Below are 10,645 nucleotides of genomic sequence, written 5' to 3' on the forward strand. Positions count from 1 at the left end.
CTGGGGTCGTCTGCCCAGGCAGGGCGATCCTGTTCCCTGGGCAGAATTTAGAATTTGACTCGCAGGGCTGCTAAGCTCCCCCATGCCTGCCTCCCTCCCCCTCCCACCCTGCCCAGCCCCTCCTCTCGACTTTCTCTCCTTCTCCCTCTTCCCTCCTCCTTTTCTTTCCCTCCTTTGCCACACTTTGGGGCACACCGACATCTATGAAAACACCCTGCTCTTAAAGGCACCCACAGTTGTGGCCACCTTTGGGGCCCTCCTGATGCTCACATCGGTCCCGCCATTTCAGACCAGAGCCCATTCTCTTTTAGTCTCTTTTCTTCCCGAGCTAGCCTGGGCCAGGGCTCATCCTCGCTAAGCCAGACTGGGTCTGTCCCAGAGAGGGCCTGGTGTCTTCCCACGGCGGGGTTCAAAGCCTCAACTCTGTGATCGGCATTGGTGAACCCTGGTGGGATTCCGGCACAGCGGCGGACTGATTATTTGGAATTCTCTGAGGCCCGTTTTGGATCCAGAAGAATCACTCTAAGGGAGGGGCCGTCACCTCAGTCTATATTTGGGGCCCACAGGGAGGATTGGATGCCTTCCTTCAGGCGGACGCTGTTACGGGAAGCAGTCGTTTCTGCCTGTCCTGGACCCTGGGGACCCGCAAGGAGAAAAGCGCGTTCTCCTGTGGTGATGGAGTGATGGACGGAGGCGGCTTTGGTTTGGAGCTGAGCAGTGGGGTCTCCGTGGCCTGGAGCAGGTCACAGTTCTGACACAGCCGCCTCTGCAGCACGGGGGCGAAAGCCTCCCTCTGCAGGGAGGGCCTTTGTCCCCTCTACACAACGGAGCAGGAGCAGGGTACACCACAGGAGACGAGAGGCCTCAGACTGGCAGGCTGACGGCTGGACTGTGGACATCGATGGATTTTTTTTTCCCCCTGATATGGTGTTTTTACAATGTTGAACTAGACATTCACATTTAGAAACCAACAGATTTCACTTCCACATTTTGATGTTTGGTTTTTCTTGGGAATTCAGAAGCTCTGGTCACAATGGCCCCTGTTCCTGGCTGGCCACCTGTCGGCCGGAGCTGAGAAGTGACCACAGCCTGTGGGCAGGGCACCAGCTCTCCGGTGCCCCATTGCCTCGCCTGGCCCAGCACTCTCCTTAACCTGACCCGCTGGCTCTGGGATGGCCCGGCCCCGGCCAGTGTGGCCAGAGCTGGCCTCCTGGCGGTCCAGGTCCTCAGCTCCGGAGTCGCCACAGCGATGTTGGCTGAGGGAGGACCTGGTGGCCAGGAGTTGCTGTCCTGGCCGATGGAGCACATCAAGGGGTGGGAGAACCCTGCAGTGGATGGGTCTCAGACCTTCGGTTCTCTGCTCCCCCCGGATGACAGACAGCTGGGTCCAGGCGTCCGAATCGATCTGAGCCTGTTTCTTCCGCCGTCAAGCAGCCGAAGCTTGCACCTCTGACCACATTGCTCTGTGCCTGGCTTTGCTCCAGGGCTAGGCTGGGTTGTTCAGGGCGGGGGGCGGCGGGGCGTGGACCAAGACCTTTGAAATCAGAGACCCTCACTTGCCCCCTGTACTGTGAGGCTTCCACACTTGCTAAATGGCCATCTCTCGGGAACTCCTGGTCTCTCTAGGAGCCATGGTTTCTTACTCTGAGAAATGGAGACGTTACACCCACCTGGCTGTGTTGCTGGGGGCCAACAGTCTCCAGGGCTCCCAGTTTAAGTTCCAGGGGATAAAAATGGTGCCCTGTCCATCCAGCAGGTGGCGCTAGGGATTGCAAAGTGCCCAGAGGTTGAGGTTACCTGGCCCCTGGTCCTGCCAGGCCCTGCCTCTCAGCGTCCAACCCCAACACTGGCTCCCGAGTGCCCACATCTGGGACAAGGCGGCCTGGAGGGCCTGGGATTATCTAGACGGTGGGCTCTGGCCCCTGCCCTTCTAGGCTGGGCTCAGCCTCTCTTGGCATTTATATTTTCTCTATTTTTTTCATTTTTCTTTATTTCTCTCTCTTTTGATTATTTTAATCTCCCCCCTCCATTTTTTTTTCTAGCTTTTATGTATGTATTTTTTGTCCCATAAAGTATGTGAGCAATCTTTCCTGTTTTCCTTTTGTGCTTTCCTTCCTCTTTCTTTTTCCTCCCCTTGCAGTTGGATATATGAGGAAAATGTGAAAGACCCTTGTAAAGTGAGATGCTTGAAGGCTGTGACCAGGAACCCACAACTACTAACGTGCCCAGCCCCACCTGGCCTGGAAACCACGACCTGCAGGGAAACACTGGCCACCAGGTGGCGCTGTGCACCAGGATATCCTGCCTGGCCTGTGCAACTGGGGAGCATTGTTAAGTCTCTGGAGCTTTGGGGCTTTGAGGGGAGGTTGGTCAGAAATCACAGCCAACAGCTGCCCCTCTCTGGACACTAGTACCCTGGAGGGTCGAGGCTGGTCAGGAGAGGGCTGTAGGGATGAGCCTGACCGAGCAGCAGGGTCCATGTTTGAGTCCCCTGGTGTGCTGTGTGACCTTGGGCAAGGGCCTGCCCATCTCTGAGCCTCAGTTCCTCCACCTATGTAACGAGAGGGCACACAGCTCAATTCCTCGAAAGGACTTCTCATGCCCTGGCTGGCTGGGCCTCTCCCAGACTTGTCTGAGGGACCAAAAGCAACATTCAGAATGGTGAGCACGTAGTATCGATGGCACACCTCGCCAGTGGCTTAAAGCCATCATGCCGTGTGGTCCTCTTACCAGTCCTTTGAGGTGGGCACTACTGAGGTCCCTATGTTACAGGGGAGAAAATGTGCGGGTAGTTTAAGTGACCCCACCCACGGCCACAGATCTCAGAAATGCTGGCCCCCCAGGCAACCGGTTCCAGGGCTGTGGCAGCGACCTGACACAGAGCAAAGGGGATGCGTGGTGGCCACTGGATTTCGTGGACTCTGCCCAGGTGCAGCATGGGAAAATCTGGCTTTGGTCCCAGGACTGGGCAGGAACGGGGACGGAGGAAGGGAAGGGTTGAAGAGTTCGCCGCACTAACAAAAGGACTTGGCTGCCTTCCTGTCGTGGGCGCTGCCTCACGGTCTTTGCATGTGCTGCTCTGGACTGTGTGTTCCATGAGGCGGGGGTGGGGGGGGCCTGCCTGCTTGCAGCCGCACCCTGAATCTCCAGCATGGCGGCTGGTGTGTAGTATGTGCTCAATGCCTACTGACTTGAGTGGAACGCATCAGCCAATGGGTGACCCTGTGGGAGGAGTCTGGTCCACATACAGCTGTCCCTCACCACAGGGGTTCGTGTGGGTCTCATCTTCAGGTTTCAGAAAGCCCCCTGTCGTGTCCCACCCCCACCCCACCCCCGGCCTTGCTGGGCCCTGACGGTCCTGGCCCTGACCCAACCTCCCTGGTAGCCTTTCTGTTCAACCTGTCTCCCTCTCCAGCACCCTCACTGGGGCCTCTGATCCCTTGTCGAAAGTCACGGTGGAGCAAATGTCCTGCAAGGGCGTTCTTCCATCGGGCTGGGTCTGAGTCACCCAGTGCTGGGCCTCATTTGTCAGGAGGGCACAGTGATGATGCAAAGCCACCGTGGGCTAGGGGACACACCCTGTCCAGCATTCTGTGACCTCGTCCAGCATTCCAATGGGCAAGAGGTTTGCAGAAACCCATGTGTGCTTCCAGGTCTGGCTTGACAACCCACGTGGGCCCTCCCTGGCATCATTTAACAAATATTTATTGGAGACCCTCTGGGTGCCAGGCCCCATTCTAGGGCCTAGGTCACATCAGCGAAGTGTTCTTGGAGTTTCTTCTCTGCAGGAAGGCGACCCAAAAAGCCACTAGACACACGGGTGCATAGCATGTCAGGTGGCGTAACTGCCAATGAGATAAACACGCAGTGGGGGACAAAGACAGGTGCGTGAGCTCTGTGCCCGGAGTGCCAGGGCAGGCCTCTCTGGGGCGGACGGAGGTGGCTGCTTCCAGGAGGAAGAAAGGGCAGGGGTAACAGCGCGGAGGTGAGGGCTCTCCTGGTGAGTTGGGGGGGGGGCAGTGAGAAGCCCACAGTGGCTTGAGCAGTGGGGCAGGAGGGAGGAGGGTATGGCATCAGAGCGGGCAGGGATCCAGGCACGTGGGTGACTGGCGGGCTTCGGTGTCCGAGCCTCAAATCAGGACGCTGCTAATGAGAGCGCTGAGCAAAGGACAAACGGTTTTCTCACCTGTAAAACAGCGATCCCGGCTCCCCGCCCACCGTGCCCACCCATTTGAGAGCGTCTTAAAGCAGCCGAGAGTGCTCTCCAGAGCGCAAGTGGCATCGGAGCGTTGCGTTTCTACAGCACACTGTGCGTCCGCTATCGTGTTTCAGGAAGTGTGGAGCATCAGGCTGACCTGTAGTGGTGTGTCTGTTTTTCTCCACAGCCAGCCGCCCACCTCTCGGATGATCCCTGAGCGGGGCTCCAGGGCTCTTGAAGGTGCTGACTCAAGGGAGTGTGGCAGGTCCTGGGCCTGGCGGGGGCAGATGAATCCTCCTGGGGTCCTTAAGTGACAGCTCTGTGACACCCACAGACTGGAAAGAGGTGGATCTTGTCCTTAGAGTTAATGAGAACGGTGACACTGTTCTAAGCACTCAGTATGCATCGCCTACATCTTCCCAGCATCTCCCTGGGGCGTTATCCCCATTGTAGGGACGAGCAAAGTCAGCACAGGGAGTCACAGACCCTGAGTCTCAGGCTGCTGAGGCTTTGGCCCACATCGGGGTCACCTCCCTGCTGCCCCACCCTCCCTCCTGCATGCAGTCTGTCTGGGTGGCCCCACGCTGAGTCCAGGGGCTGGGGACAGGGCTGCCTTCACAGGCAGGGGACCTGTGCTCAGAAGGGCCTCATGATTGGCTCAAGGCTCTGCTGTCTCAGTCGAACCTCTTAATTATTTTTGAACAAGGTTCTAGATGTTTATTTTGCACTGGGCCCCACAGATGATGGATGGAGATGTAAGCCAATGACAGGATCCCACCCCTTTGTGATTGATGGGCTTTGACCCACTTCTGGCCAATGAGGTGCAAGGATCGAGCTCTGGGGGAATCTTTTTCTCCCTGAAAAGGGGGCTCTGGAGGAACATTCCTTTTCTCCCTGTGCCTGTGCCTTCCTGCTTTAGATTTGGACACTTGGCTGTTTCTTCCCACGTCGACGGCTGCCACTCTGACCCCGACCGTCACCTTTGGCTTAGAATTGTCCAGCCTTCTCCTCACTGGTCTCCCTGCTCCCACCCTTGTGACCCCCCCTCTCCCGCAGCCAGAGGGTCCTGTTGGAATCTAAGTCAGACCTTGCCCCTCCTCCCTCAGAACCCTCCGGGGCCTTCCCATCTCCCTCCCAGTAAAAGCCCAAGGGTCCCCAGCCCCTCCACCCACCAGACCCCACTCCATCCCCACATGTCCCACACTTCCGGTTTGCTCCCCCCCCCATTCTGTTCCAGCCACTCCGGCCTCCCTGCTCCTGGGACTCACCAGACGGCTGTCTCGGGGCCTTAGCACGAGCTGATCCCTGGGCGGGGAATGCCCTTTCCCACAAACCCCAGTGACTCCCCTGCACCATGTCAGGTCTGTCTTTCGAGTCAGCAGCTCACCAAGGCCTTCCCTGACGCCCTTCCCTAAAACTGGCCCCTCCCCACGCCCCGTGTGCCTGCCCTTCCCTGTGCTATTTCCCTGGCACACAGTGCAGTGCGTGTACTGAGTTACTTGCTTTATCGTCTGTCTTGCCCAGCCCCAGTGCCAGCTCCGTGCGGCCTCGCTCCCAGCGCCCAGGGCAAGGCGGGCACACGCCACAGTAACGAGTGGTGACTGGAGAAGTGCATGCATGGATGGATGGGGGTCCTGTTCGCAGAGACTCGGCTCCCAGAAGGCACGGGAACACCCTGCCTCCCTCGCCCATACGCCCCTCCTCCGCTCCAGTGGGCGGGGCTCAGAGGCCCTGACCCCACCTGATGGGCACCCCGGGAAATCGCGCTTCCCTCCCCCCAAGGAACAGCTGAGAGGGATCCCAGTGCCCATCTGGGGCTGAAGAGTCCATCCCATGTGCCGTGTTAACTGAACACCTACTACGTGCTGGGCATGGTGTCCCATGGGTGTGTCCCCTCTCGGGTTCCCACAATACCCCTCCGAGGGGCGCTGGAGAGGAAGGAGGTGGAGGGGTGATGGGGCTCCCCCAGGGTCACGCGGTCCTCGTTCCCAACCTCCAGGCCTGCGGGAGGCTTGTGGAAGGGACCCCGCTGCCCCGGAGGACGGAGCCCGTCAGAGAGGGGAGGCTCCTGGTGCATAAAAACGAAGAAATGCCAGAACAGGCTATGAAAACCACGGGCGGCCGGTTGTGGACGTGGACAAACGAACATTTTATCGGGGTGCTGCTCAGAAAATAGGAGCTCCATGGATTTCCCCAAACTACACCAGTTTCAGGTGCAGGTGAGGATGGGGATGGAGGGACACTTTGTAGCCGGACTTCCCGGGTCCGATTTCCCTGGGAGAAATCATACAGTCTTTTGGTGCCTCAGTTTCCCCATGTGTAGCACGGGCTCCCAGCAGCGTGCTCCTCCTGGGGCTGCAGGACGACTGCAGGTAAAGCCCGGGTCGGCGCCAGGTCACAGGAAGTGCCCGGGACGTGCAGCGGTGGTTATTGGGCCGCCTGCCCGCAGTCTCTCTTCCACCCTGGACACGGCCCCGTCTGGAGGCGACTCCAGAAGCCCAGGATTCAGGCCTTTTGCGGAGGCGAGGCCCGGGAGCCCTCGGTGGGCTGCGGCCCTGGGCCTAATTGCCTGCATTTATTTTACAAAGAGGCGTATTTGTCTGCATTTCCCACCTCAGTGCTCGGGGGAAGCCCGCGTGAGGATGCTGCTCCTGAAATAACCGCGACTGGTTTTGAAGAGAGAATCAGGCGGAATCGATGGGGTTTGCTTGAAGAGGGTCCACTCCACACGAAGGGGCGGGGAGGCCGGAGGGTGAGTTCTGTGCCACGTGGGAAGGGGTTCGCTGACTCCACAGAACTCCTGCCCGTGGGCACGATCTGGGCTCCAGTGGCCAGGACCGGCAGGACAGGCACCTGTGCCGGCTCTGACGCAGGCACTTCCTGGCGCCGCCACCCTCAGGGTCGGATGCGGCAAAGGGTGTAGACAGCACAGACCCTGGATGCCTGCAACCCTCGACCTGCCCATGACCTCAGGGTCACTGCCCCAGGCGACTTCAGCATAAACCCTAAATCAGGAGTCAGATGGGCCTTGGTTCAAATTCCAGCTCTGCCACTTGCTGGCTGTGTGGGCCTAGGCATATGCATGACTACCCTGAGCCTCAGTTTCCTCACCTGTAAAATGGGAATAGATAAACGCACTTCCCTCCCAGGACTATTGTGAGGCTAGAAGAAGTTATTCAGTTAAAGCGCTTAGCAAATGCTGGTCACGTTTTAAAAGCTCAGTGAATGCTAGCCACTTTTTATCATTTCCTCCTTTGTTGAATGGAGGAAAATTAATACACACACATATTCATTATATATAATATGCATTGTATGAAAGAGCGCAATGCCTGGATCATGTGGAATGCTCAGGAAATGGTAGTAAGTCTCCTGAGGGTGGATCGGTTTGAACACCCAGATCCACAGTCAGGGTTGGCAGGATTATGCTGCGTAACAAATAGTCCCCTTCAAGCTAAGTGGCCCTGAACACAAAGGTTGATTTCTTGCTCAACCTACTGAGGGGCGGCTGGGAGCTGTGCTCAGTGTCTCCTCACTTGTAATGCAGGGTGAAGGAGCACAGCTGCCCTCTCCTTTGTCACTGTCACCTTGGCAGAAGACAAGCTGGGTGGGGGAAGGTCTTGCACTTACAGTTAAATGCCTAGCCTGTGGGTGATGCCATCACTGTGCTCCCAGCTCATTGGCCAGAACTGTTCACATGGCCCACAGCCATAGGGGACCAGGAAGGGCAGCCCTGTGTGTGCCTGGAGAGGGGACACCACCAGTGACTTGCAGAGGTTCTTGCAACCGGGACGTGGCCTCCAAGAACACACCCAGCAGGAGAGGATGCAGTCCATCCTCTAGGGGAGCCCCGCGGCCCCCGGGCTCTCCTCACGCGTGAGTCAGCCTCAGCAACAGGCTCCTCTGTGGAGAGCAGGCTGGCTGGCAGCTAATTCTCTCTCAGATCTTCTCTCCTGGATAATCCCTCTAACACCGCAAACCTAACCTTGTGAGCAGGTAAACACGGGGCTTGTTTGATTCTGCAGGAATCGTGCTCCTTTCGACATCTCAATTCCCAGGGAGAAGTGGCTGCTGCAGAAAAGCGCTTCTGTCTAAATCGCAGCAATTAATCGATAACCGTCTCGTGCATGGATGGGTGTATGTCTCTGTGTGTATTTTGTGTGTGTGAATGTGTGTGTATGTGTGTGTGTGTATGTGTGTGTGTGTATGCGTGTGTGTGAGAGGGAGCCTTTCTCCAGCCTTCCGAGCTTGCACAAATCTCCACTTCGGTGGTCCACCCCGCCCCTCAGAGGCCTGATGAAATGAAACACACGAGGCCCCCGAGATCAGACACAATTGAGAAGCCTGCGCAGGTGATGTTTCTGACTTCTACTCGCTTTGGACAGTGAGCCCATGGGTCTCCACTCTGCACTCCAGGAATTGGCAGCTTTGGGCAAAGAAAATTCCGGGGCACCGATGGGTTCAGCTTGGCTCTGGACCGCCCTGGTGCTCCGGCCTGGCCCGACACGGCTCCCCCTTACTGCAAATCCCCATCAAAGTGGAGATGAGGGCGTTCATCAGCGGTCTCTCGCTCCATCCTTGTTATCTGGCTCCCACTACCTGGCATCCCCAGGGATGAATGAATGCAGGAATGGATGGATGCTCACCCTGGCACCATGAGTAGCAAACCACTACTCCGTTTTGTGACCTTACTGACCTAGTTCTGTGAGCTTCCCGACCACCAGTGTTTTTGAACTCTGCATCTGATAGGTCGGCTACCTCTTCATCACTTAGTTTTATTTTTCTGGAGCTTTGATCTGTTCTTTCATTTGGGCCATTTTTTTTTTTTTTTGTCTCAGCATACCTGTTATGTAGCGAGGGGCGGAGCCTTAGGTGTTCACCAGGGCGGGGCAACCCAGTCGCTAGTTTGTGACGCTATATGTGGGGGAGGGGTCCGAGAGGGAACAATGGCACTTGCTCAGGTCTAGGCCAACTTTCTGTCACTTTCTCTGCTAACACAAGCAGAGGGCCCTTTGGGTGCTGATTCCCCAGTGGGTGGGCTTGTGTATGTTCTAGAACCCTGTGGGGTCTCTCCAACAAACTCTCCTGTGAGGCTGGGAGTTTCTCCCACTGCTGCCTCAACCCCCACAGGCGTTTTCAGTCAGAGGTTTGAAGCTTTATTTCCCCAAACTAGACCCTGAGCTGTGCGGTCTGTCTCGCTCCCCAGTTGTTCCTCCCGGTTTATGTGCATGCAAATGTGGGACCACCCAGTCCGCCAGCCGCTGCCTTGCTGTGAGTCCTCTCTGCCTGGCTGTGCATCTCTGCCCCTCCCACAGGTAGGCTGACTATTTCTTCTTCAACTCCTTGGTTGTTGGACCTCCATACAGTTGATTTTCTGGCAGTTCTGGTTGTTTTTTTGTTTTTAAATGTGTTGTTGTCCTTCTTCTGGTTGCGTGAGGAGGCACAGTGTGTCTATCTATGCCTCCATCTCCTCCCAGAAGATTTTCTGTCATGTTACTTTGGCCAAAACCGCACCCCAGGCTCATCCTAGACCAGCTGTTGGCGGAGGAAGTGGGCCGATGGAGACCGGCCGGTGGTTTCTGCCAGAGAGCGACACCCCCTGAGATGCGGTAGAAACGGGGGGTGTCGGGCTTGTCCCACCGACTGCTCGCACTGTTGGCAGGGAGGGGTGAGGCCAGGAGTGCTGGCCGTCCCATAATGTGTAGGACAAGCTGGCCACTCACACACCCGAGAACCGTTTCAACCGTCTTTGTCTAGAACCTGTGCTGAAACAAAACGCTTTTGAAAGGTGTGGACACACACGTCTTCTGTAATCTGCCCTTTGTGCTCGAGTATCTCCCTCGTTTTCCTGTCCCGTTGTGAGCAACCGCCGGTCTGACCTGTCTCACGCGCACACTGTTCTCCAGGTGTCTGCGAGGACCCAGCGAGGGACCACGTCACCTCGTGTGTCTGTGCCTGCTTGCCTGCATACCGAAGTGCGATTTATTTTATTGCACATTTTTTCCCTTTTATTTCTTTGTTATCATCCATTCAGTGCTTTAGAATGAGTTCTTAAGTACACGTGATGGTCTAGGCTAATTGTTTCTGGTTCCATCTGAAGGCAGCAGGAAGGTCACCAAGTACACCCGTTTGGAGAGGCCGAGGGTGGGACGGAGCCCATTGGGAGCCCCCTGGTGGGAGCCCACCGGGAGCCCATCCTGGGCCGGGAGGGGGCCTGCGTCCCAAAGCCCCGGCTCCCTGGCACCGGAGCCCCATCTGAGTCGAGTTGAGGCGGAAGGCCAGTTGTGGCTACTGGCTTGGCACCCACAGTGTCAGATACATCCCCCATGGGTGGAATCTCTGCTGCCGCTGAGTCGCAGCGGATGTGGGGGAAGGAGCTCCTCCGAGAGGCCTCGGGGTGCCCAGAGGACCCCCGGGGCAGGGCTGTGTCAGCATTTAGCCCCGAGACCT

Source organism: Phyllostomus hastatus, unplaced genomic scaffold (genome assembly GCF_019186645.2).
Source record: "Phyllostomus hastatus isolate PE091 unplaced genomic scaffold, TTU_PhHast_1.1 phas_contig_17, whole genome shotgun sequence".
Taxonomy (NCBI): Eukaryota; Metazoa; Chordata; class Mammalia; order Chiroptera; family Phyllostomidae; genus Phyllostomus; species Phyllostomus hastatus.